This window comes from Aptenodytes patagonicus, chromosome 6 (genome assembly GCF_965638725.1).
Source record: "Aptenodytes patagonicus chromosome 6, bAptPat1.pri.cur, whole genome shotgun sequence".
NCBI classification, from domain to species: domain Eukaryota; kingdom Metazoa; phylum Chordata; class Aves; order Sphenisciformes; family Spheniscidae; genus Aptenodytes; species Aptenodytes patagonicus.
This window is the reverse complement of record NC_134954.1, coordinates 20164848-20177283: the sequence shown is the minus strand read 5'-3', so window position 1 is coordinate 20177283 and position 12436 is coordinate 20164848.

Here is a 12436-nt window from a genome sequence, read left to right as displayed (position 1 = left end):
ATGACATTAAGCTGCAAAGAACAAGTCAAAAAAAGCATAAGCCCAAGACATGCACTGTCAGTCCCCATAGATTTAAATTTAATTAAATGAGAAAACTGCAGGACTTCTTTTGTTCACAGTGAAGATTCCCAAAGCTATCCCATGAACAGTATTCAGTTATTGCAAGTCATGAGCTCGGCTTGGAATATTGTTTTATCGTTAATGCTGCCAGTCATTCCCCATTAGGTCTAGTATCTAAAATCCCATGCTGCCACAATGAAAATAAAAGGCCTTGGCCTTGTACTAAATGTGTCCTGAGGATGCAGCCTATAAAATCACACCAGTTTATCCATTTATTAACACAGTAAGCCAGTTGTTTCATATGTGAAATTCAACACTGAAGTGCTGCTATTTTGAGAGATGTTGACCACCTGCTCCTGGATGCAATTGAGCCTTTCATTTCATAACACCTAAAACATGGTGTGGTCTTCGTTTAAAACCAGACCTCAATGGCATGTCCTGGACCCATGGCCATGTGAAGCAATGGCCTCTGTGTCTGCCTGCTCTTCCCCCTCTGTGGGTGTCTGTGTTCCCCAGGCAACATGGAAAATGCTACACGTACTCCCAGTAAATCTGATATTTTTCCCACAAAGTATGAGAAAGAACCGGACATTGCTTCCTAATCCCTGCAAATAATTTGCTGTCCTTTGAAGTATGGAATTATTCATTTGACATTTTATCTTGTCTATCTACCAGCACAATCAAGTCAAATATAACATCTTCAAGCCCAGTTTTCATTTTTTTGAATTTTAGCTCTAATAGTTGTAGGTTTTCTGTTCTCAAAGATAAATTAGGAAATAAATGAGCTCGCAGACAAAGCTGAGAATATACTGTATGATAGCAGTAATGTACAAAGTTGAACATGAAAATGTCATCAGCATCATTGCTAGATATGTTTTTGTTAATATTTTTTCAGAAAAGTGGCTTATAGTGTTGGGGAGAGAAATAAAAACAGGCCAAGAAGATGAGAAGAGAGAAAAGATAGGGGCCTCAGAGCTGTACAAACATACCTCCCCAGTGTCTCTTACTTGCTCCAAAAAAGGGCATTGTAGCCTTCATAATTGCTGAATTTTTTAAACTGGCCTGGTCTGTGCGTGAGGACCTGTCCTTTCAAGCAAACACTGTGACTTTCTGAGATTAAAGGCCAAACCATATGTTCATGAATTTTAATGTAAACAAAATCTGCTTTTTTCCAGTTTCTAAGATCTCTCTTTACTTTGTTGTGTGGGGCGAAGGAGCAAAACAGCCAAAGGGTAAGCTGCAGCATGCTGGTACATATGTTTTCATCTCCAGCTGAATCTTATCCTCCATGGTCTAAAGAGATCACATTTGCAACAAGGAGGCCTGAGAGACTGAGACCAAATAAGTACCTGGAGCACAGCTTTTCCAAAACACCACTAATAGAAAAAGAATATGAAACGAGATTAGCCCTTCTGCCTCTTCACAGGTTTCTCTGAATTTGCTGAAGTATATGCTTCTACTGCAACAATAATCATTAATAATATTATTCATTTTCAAAGCATTTTGCACTTATTCTTCTTAATTCCAGTGAAGTAGCTAAACATTTCTATCTCTGTTTTGTTACTTGGGAAGAAGAGAAGCACAGAGAAGGCAGAGCTCGCTCTGTGCTCTGCAGCAATGTATTGACAGACCTTCAGCTAAAGTGCGGTAGCTCCAGCTCCATACCAATTAGCCTCAGCAAATATTCAGGCCAAGGTGACCTGTCAGAGGAGTTCAAAAAGGAGTCTTGCAAAGTAGCATCTGCAGAAGGTAGCAACCATATTTTCTTACAGCTTTTCTGTCCTATGGATTCCTCAGTCGCAGAAGTGAATGTATTAGCAGTTATTTCAAAGGAGAGCTGATTTTGCAGGGCACCTCCCATCCCCAAATTTTTACTTTTGAAGCTGCCCTGCTAACTAATGATGCTGATGCACCAAAAATGCCATCTGCCATTTCTGAACTGACACCTGCCCCACACATAATTTTGAGCATCTCGTATGGTAATGCCAAAGAGACATTCAGGCTTTTAATCTCCACCATCCATCTCTCTCTCTCAATTCTACTCAAACATAACTTCTCTTCTACTTAGATAGTCCTGTACATACATCTCTATATAGCTACAGCAACATCCAGAGATATGCTCTGGGAATTAAAAATGCAGACTCTATGAATATTTTTGGGAAGGAGCATAACTCCTATTGCTTCACAACTTCACTTTGAAATCTGCAAGACAAGAAGTACCTTCAATTTATTTTATCACTGTAACTTAAGGGTACATATATTTTTCTTATTTAAAACCAAAAGTCTAGATGAATAACTACACTTTAAGGTATATTTGCTCTAAAATAAAAGGAATCATGTGACTGGTTTTGATACCTGCAGTGTAATGGTACTGAAACTCCTAAATTTTAATAAACATTATACTTTCTTGTAATACATTGAAATAATGTTACTCTTATGAAAAATTGTGTTCATGTCACCAAAAAGTGACTGAATTAATGTGTGACCCCCTTGGAGCTGAAAATGCTTGTTCTAGCCGGAAGCTCTCCAACAAATGATAGTACTGTGACAACAGCTTTAAGTCCTTTTCACAATCTTCTACCTACATCTCTTCAGATATTACTATTTTGGTCCAAATTCCACTTGACACAACCCACCAACTGAAATATGCCTAACTCCAGAAGAACTCTGCCTTGTCTCAGCTTCCCACTGAAATGAAGTTTTTGTTTACAGCCGTGCGTTACCTTGTACAGCACTTGCTCACTCTGCTGCATCTATCGTGTATGTGCTGGAAAAGCCACTCGAATGACTTGTAACAAGTTCAGCTGAATGCCTCTCTGCCAAGGATCAGGCTATACTACACAGCGCTGCAGGACAAATTCAGGCTTTTAGCAAAGCAAAATGCAGCAGCACCGTTTGATTAGTCTTCTGCAAAAGGACCACTCAAGAGCACAAAACTCTCTCCACTGCCATGACTCAGTACCAGCACAACTGGACTATTTCTTATGGTTTCTTTCTCAATTGCCACTTGAAATTTCTATGCTGTATCTTAATAGCTAGAAGTTAAGATTATCCACATGCATTCCTAACTTCTGTCCATCATCTTTCTTTCAACACAGTGATATATATTTTTGTTACCACATCTAATACAGGCAAAAATTATTCTTGTTTCTCCATTATCCACTCTTTTTGTCCAAGCTTAGCCACGTTTGCTCATAGGGAAATGCCAGGCACACATTCAGGAAGGAGGTTGTAGACTCCAAAGTGTTCAGGCCACATGGGGACACCAGGAGTGAGGATGCACAGGAGCCCTGGTGCAGCTGGGATGTGGCATCTGCATCCTGCAGCCCTCATTGAGAAATTATTTGTATTCTGTGGCCGCTCAGGTGTGAAAGTTCAGCACGGGAGGAACTGAGTTTTGGGGTATTACATTTAGAACTTGCTAGACATTTAAAGTTTCAGACCTGAGATATCAAAGTGACTCTTTTTTTTTTGTTCTAAACAGGCTTAGAAGAGTGAATTTCAGTTCCCATCCCTCTCCCCTTCTATGGAGGGGATTATTTTAGTTCTGTGAAGCTGATATGTTTAAAGTTGGCAGGGAGGGGGGAGGTGTTTTCTGTTGTATTGCACTTTTACATTCTGTTCATCAGAAATGTTATACAGAATATAAATAAGTCTAATGATAAAAAGACATTGTAAAACAAAGAAATATACAGCACCTGCTTTTAAATTACTTTTGCTCCTCATTCCTGACAAAAATAATGGTCAAAACGCAAAACTCTTGCATAAATCATTTCCATTTCAATAAATCAGCGGTTGCCAATGGGCAAATATTTACATCTTTGCTTGTTCTATCAGCTTCTAGATTGCACATATCATCTCAAAACAACAACTAAGCAAAAATCTTTTGAGAAGCTACAAAATGATAAAGGTTTTCTTGACCAAGAGAGAAAACTGGAAGGATGAGATACTTGAACTCTAACATCTCTCAGTTAGTGTGGCAGCATTGCAACAGCATAATGCTGAATTGACAAAAATTACTTCCATTCAGTTCAGCAATCCAAACTATTTTGGTTCCAATTAAGCAAAAGAAAAAATGTAGAAAAATGGACAAAAAACATTGACAAAAAATACTGATTAGCTCAACTAAAAAGGCCAGGATGAAAAGGCTCAACTACACAAGGGCAGAACAGAAAGTTGAACCTGTATTTGGAAATGACAAGAATTATGGAATAAAATAAGAGGTGGTTATATTTATTTTGGTTTTCACTGTTCTATCTTAACTTCAAATGTTTTGATTGCAAAGTCTAGGAAAGATTACCAGCAAGAGGTTCCATTTTACTTGTCAATTATTTAGTTCCTTTATAGGAGAAAAAACCCAAAAGCAAAACAAATAAAAGACCTGGCCTTTGATCTCTCATTTTCTCTATTGAGAAACTATATAATCATTTTATAAGACGGAGCAACTGTTCTTTTATCCCTTCATTATATCAGCTGATTCACTGTGCCAAGAGAGCGATGGAACCACAAGTTGAAATGCAGTGTAAATTAGGAAATTGGTCTGTATTACAAATCCTTTTGAGTATCTTGCTGAAGCAGTCTGGCAATAGTCACCCAAGATATTCTGTCACATTAGAACAACCTAATCCTCTTCACTATTGAATGTCTTTTCTGTTTGCGCTTCACTTCATTGATGCAGTTATTACCCAATGGAAAGTGGCATGAGGCCTCCAGGAAGAGATGATGTGACTCAAGATGTGGTCTCAGTGCTCCTTTAGCCTCAACAGTCCCTTTGAAGGAAGAAGGGAAACAAAAATGGAGGAACATCTAGCTGGATCTATCAATCTATCTATAGAACATCTAAAAAACCCCACATTTTGTTAGGAATTAGCTAATGGTATTTCAAGATAATCCTCATCCAGCTGCCATTAATATTACATTCCTGTTATCTACTATGGAAATTGGATTTCATGCAAATATGCTGCTTGAAAATAAGTGTAAGGAACTAAAAACAGACTGCCATTGAAAACGTTGATCCCTCTCTGCACCTGCTTTTTGTCGTGTTTTTGTATTGATCTTTCTTTTTCTTACTGACATTTTGGGAATATGGGTTAGCATTCAGCCACAGTATATTGTGTCACAGTGTGTGCAATGGATAAAATCCAGGCATGAAAATAAGAGTTATAAGCAGGTGCATATACTATCACAACAACAATATCTAGCTCCTTTCTGGCATGGTTTACCCATTGAACAAAGTGTTCTTTACAGAGAAACCTATAATTATTTTCAGTTTTACTGTAAGGCCTTGACCAAATCTTGTTCTTAGTCTTATACTTTTGTGGATTAGACCTTCCTGAGTACCAAACTCAGACCAGCTTTACTGAAAGTGGTAGACACTGAAAAGTGTCTACTGCATATATAAATTCAAATGATGTTAAGGGCATTTCTTTATTAAGTTTACTATAGTCTAATGAGAAAAGTTTTTAATAGGACTAGTTAGGAAATAGTTTGTTCTGTTTTCAATTAACATCTCAAAATGGTAGCCTCACATTAACTTTTCAGTTAAAAAATGCTGGGTTTCATACTAAAACATTCCAACCAATTGTCTTAATCACTTGCGTTGATTGGTAATTTTGTGTTCCCTTTGCAAATTTTTCACAGCCTCAGAGCTTCAAAGTAGAATGTATAGCCTGGTCTTCTGAAGCTCATACATAGTTAAAGGAACATGGAAGTGAAAGTTTATTCTTGTTTTATTCTCAAGCATATATGTTTCTATTTTTATCTCAATTTGATTTTCCACACTTTTTAATTGTATGTTATTAATTTTGTTTCATACCATAATCTTTCATTTCTGCAGCGTTTCTGGCTGATGTGATGCAAGATATTTGATGCATCTAGCTTGCGTTTATTGGCATTTGCATTGGAAATGAAATTCCAAACTGGTTTCTGTGACAGGAGTAGCATTTTAATTAGTGTATTTAATCTGCCAAAGAAGTAGGTGCACTCTGCTGCCATTTTGCCACCCTTATTCCCTGAGTACATTTCAGCAGAGGTGAGGTATGGCAAGAAGTCTAAGGGGATCAATAACTGCACACCCACAGACTTTCATCTCTAGACAGTTGTTCAAAAGCTGGCTTTTGACCAAAACCGTGACAGTTTGACAGCTGTTTGGTCATTTATACAGACTGAATTGGTGGCCTCCATCCAGTTGTTTGTGCAAGTAGGCATCTGCATCCAAATATTTAGATTAAATTAGTACCTTTACCTGGAAATCTTGGCAGAGCTGTCAGGATTGAATGTCATGGAGATTTGCCTCAGGTATCATGCCAGTGCCCTGCTAGTGCTTTTCAGGTCTTGCTGAGCTTCACAGATAACTTTCAAAGTATTTCTCAGTCTTTCAGGGCTGCATATCTTCCAAAAATCCTTCCATCTGTCTTTTACAGAGAAAAGTATGATAGCGATCACAGCCCTCACACTGGGCCAGGGACCAAAACATCAGCTTCTTGCTGCACAACTCGTTTAGCTTTTTTGTGCCTTAATCCCCTAGCTCTAAAATTCAGAAGAGATAGCAGCACTGAGGATAACATCAGTATCCCACTATACTGACACTATATACGGTGTTTCTCATTTCAGTACCTTTGCACCTCGAATCTGATTTCACAGGCTGGTGTATTGAACAGGAGACCATTTCACCTGACAGCATCACAGGGCACGCCTCAAAAGCAGTGACCCCACAAATGTCTTTGTTGGCACTTTCTCTTAATTCTCAAACTATGACATTATTTTCCATACCATGTGCAAGAATCCACACCAAATTTTATTTAATTAAACATTTATAGCATGCTAATTTAACGGTGCTATTGTAGCAACGCTCTTGGCAATGATCCAGTTCCCTCATTGGAATAAACTGCACAGCCTTCGGCTTCATAGTTTATTCACTTGGGGACTGTGTTACTGCCTCATAAAACAGTGTGATAGTACTATTATCACTTAATTATACAGCAAGCTTTTTCAGACTTCGGTGTCTGCATTCCTACATCAGCCACAGCATATTTCTCTGAATCCCAGAATGTGCAGGAAATATAATTTGGTCTGTTCGAACACGCATAAATATATCTCAGAAAGCTGTTTTGTCCGTACTTGGAGAATTATCGATATATTATACTCAAATGTGACAAACTACTACGTTAGAACAAACCAACAAATATATTCCTAATAGAATTAATTCTAACAGGTAATTCTGAGTCATCACCTGTAATTCCTTACCTAAAAAGTCCCAGCAACAGAAATGGGCTACTTATCTGGGTAATGAGTATTCACTGAGGGAAGGAAAAAAAAAAAAAAAAGAGAAAGAAATGCTGAAACTTAAACTGCATAATCATTATCACTAATTATTGGTATCTGCAATAGGTATTTTTGGAGGTAATTTTAACAACAAAAATATCTAAATGTCACACATAGCCACAATTTATTCCAGATCAAGGTTCCTAGTACTTTTACTGTTTGATGACTAACGGACTTTCTTCTGTGTTGAGGCACTTGTTAACCAAGGAAATATTGCTAAAAAAGAAGCAAATACAAAAGCTAGATCAAAATAATATTAACATTTCCTAAATCTTGGTTATTTTAGGTAAATTTAAGCCATAATTTCATATAAATTAAACAGGTATAAAGCATAGGATTACTTATTTTATACTTTATTTCCATAGTAGTTGCTATTTATTAAATATAATCACTTATGCTCTTTTTTTTTAATCTTCATGCTGATTTAATTAATACCCAGAATGAAATCTGAGTTAGGTTTATATTAAAATGAAAGGCTATTTTCAAAGGCTATTAAAATGTAAGGATATTAGGTAATCCATATCTGTCTCCAGATTGACAAAATTGTTAGAAATGCTGAATGCTTAATTTCCCTAGAAACAGGTTTGGAAATGAGAACATTTGATTTATGTGACTAAACAAAATTCACACACTTACGTTTAAAAGTTTTAGATGAAGTGACTTGTCCAACTATCTCAGTTCAATGACCTCATTCTACCCATCAGTTCTTTCAGGTCACTCTTTTTTTGCTCACTATTCCACATTTAAATTGATCAGTCCCAGATAGTCATCTCCCATCTCCCAGTGTAGCACAACCAGCTGTCTACAGCCAGCTCAAGGGTCTCCTCCTCATAAAAGATTTTCTTAGAAATAGTATATACAGGGTGACATTGGAACAACTCTAATGCAACGCCTTCTTCTTTTCGGAGGTTTGCTAAACATCAGCATCTCAAAGATGAAAGAACACAAGTATGTGCGAAATGGAAATATTGTGCTGATTCTGTAATTTAAGGCTTTGCAGTTCTTCCTGTTTATATTAATATATTTATATTAAAATAAATATCTAATTGTAAAACTGAGTGGTTTAGATTCTATCATTTTTCATGTGAAAAGGAGCAAGACTGAACTTCATTGTCTTTACTAAAATTATTAAGTTATATGCCTATACTTTATAAGCTTTTTCTTTTATAACTACTTATTCAAAACCCAAAAACATAAAATAAATTTTAATTAGTTATGTAGAAGGGGAGAATAAAATTTTATACAGTCCTTGTTATATCTAAAATGACTTTAGTTTATGGCCAGTATCTTTTATAATTATTAAAACAGTAAATTAAAGTGATTTAAGCATAGCATACCATTAGAATTTCTATAGCATGACACTAGTAGTTTTCAATAATAGTGAGTTCATAAATACCTTTGAAAAGTTTGAATGATTTTACTTAGTTGTTTTCTCAGACAATGAAGCACATGGGAGTAAATATCCATTTTGTATTTCATTTTAATTTGCTCTTATAAGGCACCTGCATACGTGACAGTGAGGCAAAATAGGACATCTACTCCAGATATGACTGTTGCCTGGCAAATAAATATTTATTTTAATATATGGCCCTTTATTTTTTATTTTATTATAAAGTGTTTATTTATATATCCCACATGAAAACCATAACAAAAACTTTACCTATTTAAACCTTGTAAGTATGAATGACACTGAATTAAAAGGCATCTTGAAGAAAACATAAGACAAAAAGTAATTTATACATTTTTGTTACCCAGAATACATAGAAAGCTCTTGGTGCAACTTAACTCATATTTTTGTTTCTCTCAACCGCTTACCAAATAATTGCATTATTTATATTGTATTAAATTCTCTAATGATGTGCACAGCAGTTAAAAGTAATGTCTAGAACATAAAATAATGCTGTTTATGTGCTATTAGGTGTCTATTTAGTATTTAAATACTGTCTTCAAGTGGATTTTTAAAAAAATAAACACTGATTTCCTTTGAATATTAGAAATGCAGGTCTGGTCTTGGCTAGCAGGAGAGAGATTAAGTGGTGGTGTCACATGAAAGACAATGAAAATGAAATTCTCTTGCCCCTACTGATAGGAAAGGGATGTGAAGATTGCGCGATTTGTATCTCCATGAGTAGAAATTCTGGGCTTCAGTAAACTTTGAACAATTGGTACCCTATAAATCATAACCTTTCTCTTCCATCAGCTTCTGTCATTCAGATTCCAGTTTTCTTATTCACTCACAGCTGAGAAATAAAAAGAAAATACTGGGACTCTCCACTGGAATCTGTAACTTATCCAGGAATAACTGCAAAGCAAAGCACCCATCTGTTTCCATCACAGTCAGTGGTGGAGTCCCCGTCCCTGCACCAGAACCGGATGGATGCTGTCAGGCTCCTGATGACTGCGCCTCCAGCCCCTGAAAAAATCATTGAAAGGAAATGCCCAAAGTAAATCCATAGTTACAGATGTCTCAGAGCATGTGTCCTTTCATAATTTGTTTTACTTCTGCTTATCTTTGTATGACCATGTAATATAACCATGCTTTTTATATAGATGGTAGTAACAAGTGGTTATTTTGTGTAGAATGAAATATTTATGAGCCATGCTGTATGATGCAGCGTAGAGGAGTTACAGGCAGCTGTGCAAGCAGGGACGTCAAAAGAAGGGACTATAAAATGCTTCCCATACAGTAAATTCTGGCATAGAGAGGAACTGCAGGCCACTAACAAAGGAGCACAGTGCACAGCATGTCACACATGCAGCACCATGAGATACCAAAATCTCCCAGCCCTGGTCTGTTAAGTAGGGAGAAGATCCAGCCTCATCTGTGCCCTGTTATGAAATCTAAGGCAAGAGGCTTTGAGGTTAACTGCTGATACTGTAGCCAGCTGCTTTTTCACAACAGAAAATGTAAAAATAAAAATAAAAATAAAAAAGCTGAACTACAAACTTCAGTAAAGGACTAAAGTTCAGCTGCTGCATATTCATAGCCCATCTCTGAGTAAGCCTTCTTCCATTGACACATACCCTTCCTGCATACCAAATGCTAATGCATATTTATATATTCATAAAGCATACCCAATATTTCAGCATTCACGATTATTTACTATGCACAGGTATGCAGTCAAAATTCAGGTGGCATCTAATTTCCCATACTGTAAATTCATCTCCAGACCATATTATTATACCCTGTTTACCTGCAGAATCATAGGTATTTTACTGCTGAGGATTCTATCTTCAATTATTCCTCAGCCTCCATATTGCAGTTCTTACAGCATTATGCAATACACAGCCAAATTTATCTCCAGGTACATATTATCTAAGCTTATATGCCTATAAGCATAAATTCCCTATCATAATGCTAATTCTGGTATTAGGATATAGGCAGGAAACAGCTCAAAAGATACAAGGAGGCTTGTGTTGGTGTCTGTTTTAAAACAGCAAACAGTACTGGTTCTTTGAGTCTTTCTGAAGAACTTGGAAGGTGAGTTACGGGGCCTCAGACAAGCCAATGCCAATAGCACACTTGTCAGAAATTATAAAATATCTCCTAAATTAATCTTTCTACAAAAACGGCCATTTAGTTGGGAGTGAAACAGCCCACTGTTCACTACCATGATATTTTTTTTCTTTTTTTCTCTTTTACCCTTTGCAGCACTAAATATAGAAAAATGAATGCATGAAGTGCCAAATTCTTGTAGAAAAATTTCTTTATTTAAAGAAATCAAGAGGTATAAAAATAACTAAGAATGACTAAAAGTTATTCTCTTGTGCACTTCTGACAATTGAGTTCTCATCGCACATCACTCACAGTACTAGTCTAATTTTAAAAATCAAAGCTGTAGAAATAAGCATTGTTCTATTCTTTGAATGTTAACCTGCATGTCTGAATCCATATCTAACAAACTACCATAAATAAATATGGCTTTTTTCAGCAGTGGGGTGAATATGGCATGCTTCCCAGATTGAATTAATATCCTAGGTAAATTCTAATTTGATTATTTGTTCTCACGATGGAAGAAATTAAAGGCATTTGTTGCCATCTACAACAGGAGGATCTTGTCTTCCTTCTGTATCTGAGAATTTATTTAAAAAGAGAAATTTAGTCTGTAAAACAAGATATCCAGCGACAAAGAAGTAAACCAAACCTTTTCAGGTTACAGATAAGACTGGCAATGGCATTGGTGTACCATAGAAAAGCACTTGTTTCACTTTAGAGGGGCGTATGCATTTCTGATGAGAAAATTCAGCAATTACTTTTAGACAAAAAGTCACAAAGGGAAAAAAGAAAATGCTCAATAAGAATATATGTAGATGAACATGGAGATGAAGGAACCTAATCTCAATGCAATCCTTTCTGGAAGAAATACATGCTGTTAAGGCTGAATACTCCATTTACTTCTTACCACTGAAGAGAATACATTAAAAAGATGTGTGGAAGATACATATATACCCAGATACATTTGAACATATCTTCTTTTAAGATTAAAGTGAAAATACAGATACATTCCATTGTACTTACTGAAGTTTTGTGACAAATGCAAGACTGAAAAAAAAAATACGATGCTAAATTACAGTTTCAGAGTTTGAATACATAATCTTCCCTTCTTATCCACTGGTAGTCTAAATAACTCCTTGCTATTAATCCTATCCAGACAACAGTTAAGGCCTTATCCTGTAAGCAGTCATAAGATGCTTGTATTATTTATTTCACAGTTATATATCAGATTTAATCTTCAATTCCTTGAGATAAAACCCGTTTGTTTATTATAAGCATTGGCAAACCCATTGCTGTAGAGATTCGAAGGGATGCATGCCTTCCCTTTCATCTGTAATTGGAATACTTATTTGCCTTATGTTTTAGCTGGGAAATAAACATTTAATGCCATCTGTAAGGAATAAAATGTATGCTTAATAACATGTTACTATTTAGTACTACTTTTCAAGCTCTTATCGCATAGGAATTAGTTATTGTTTTGGTGGTATCTTATTTCCATAGCTCGCCTCGATACTTTATTCATGAGTTAGCATTACTTTGTTAGGTAGGAAATGGAAG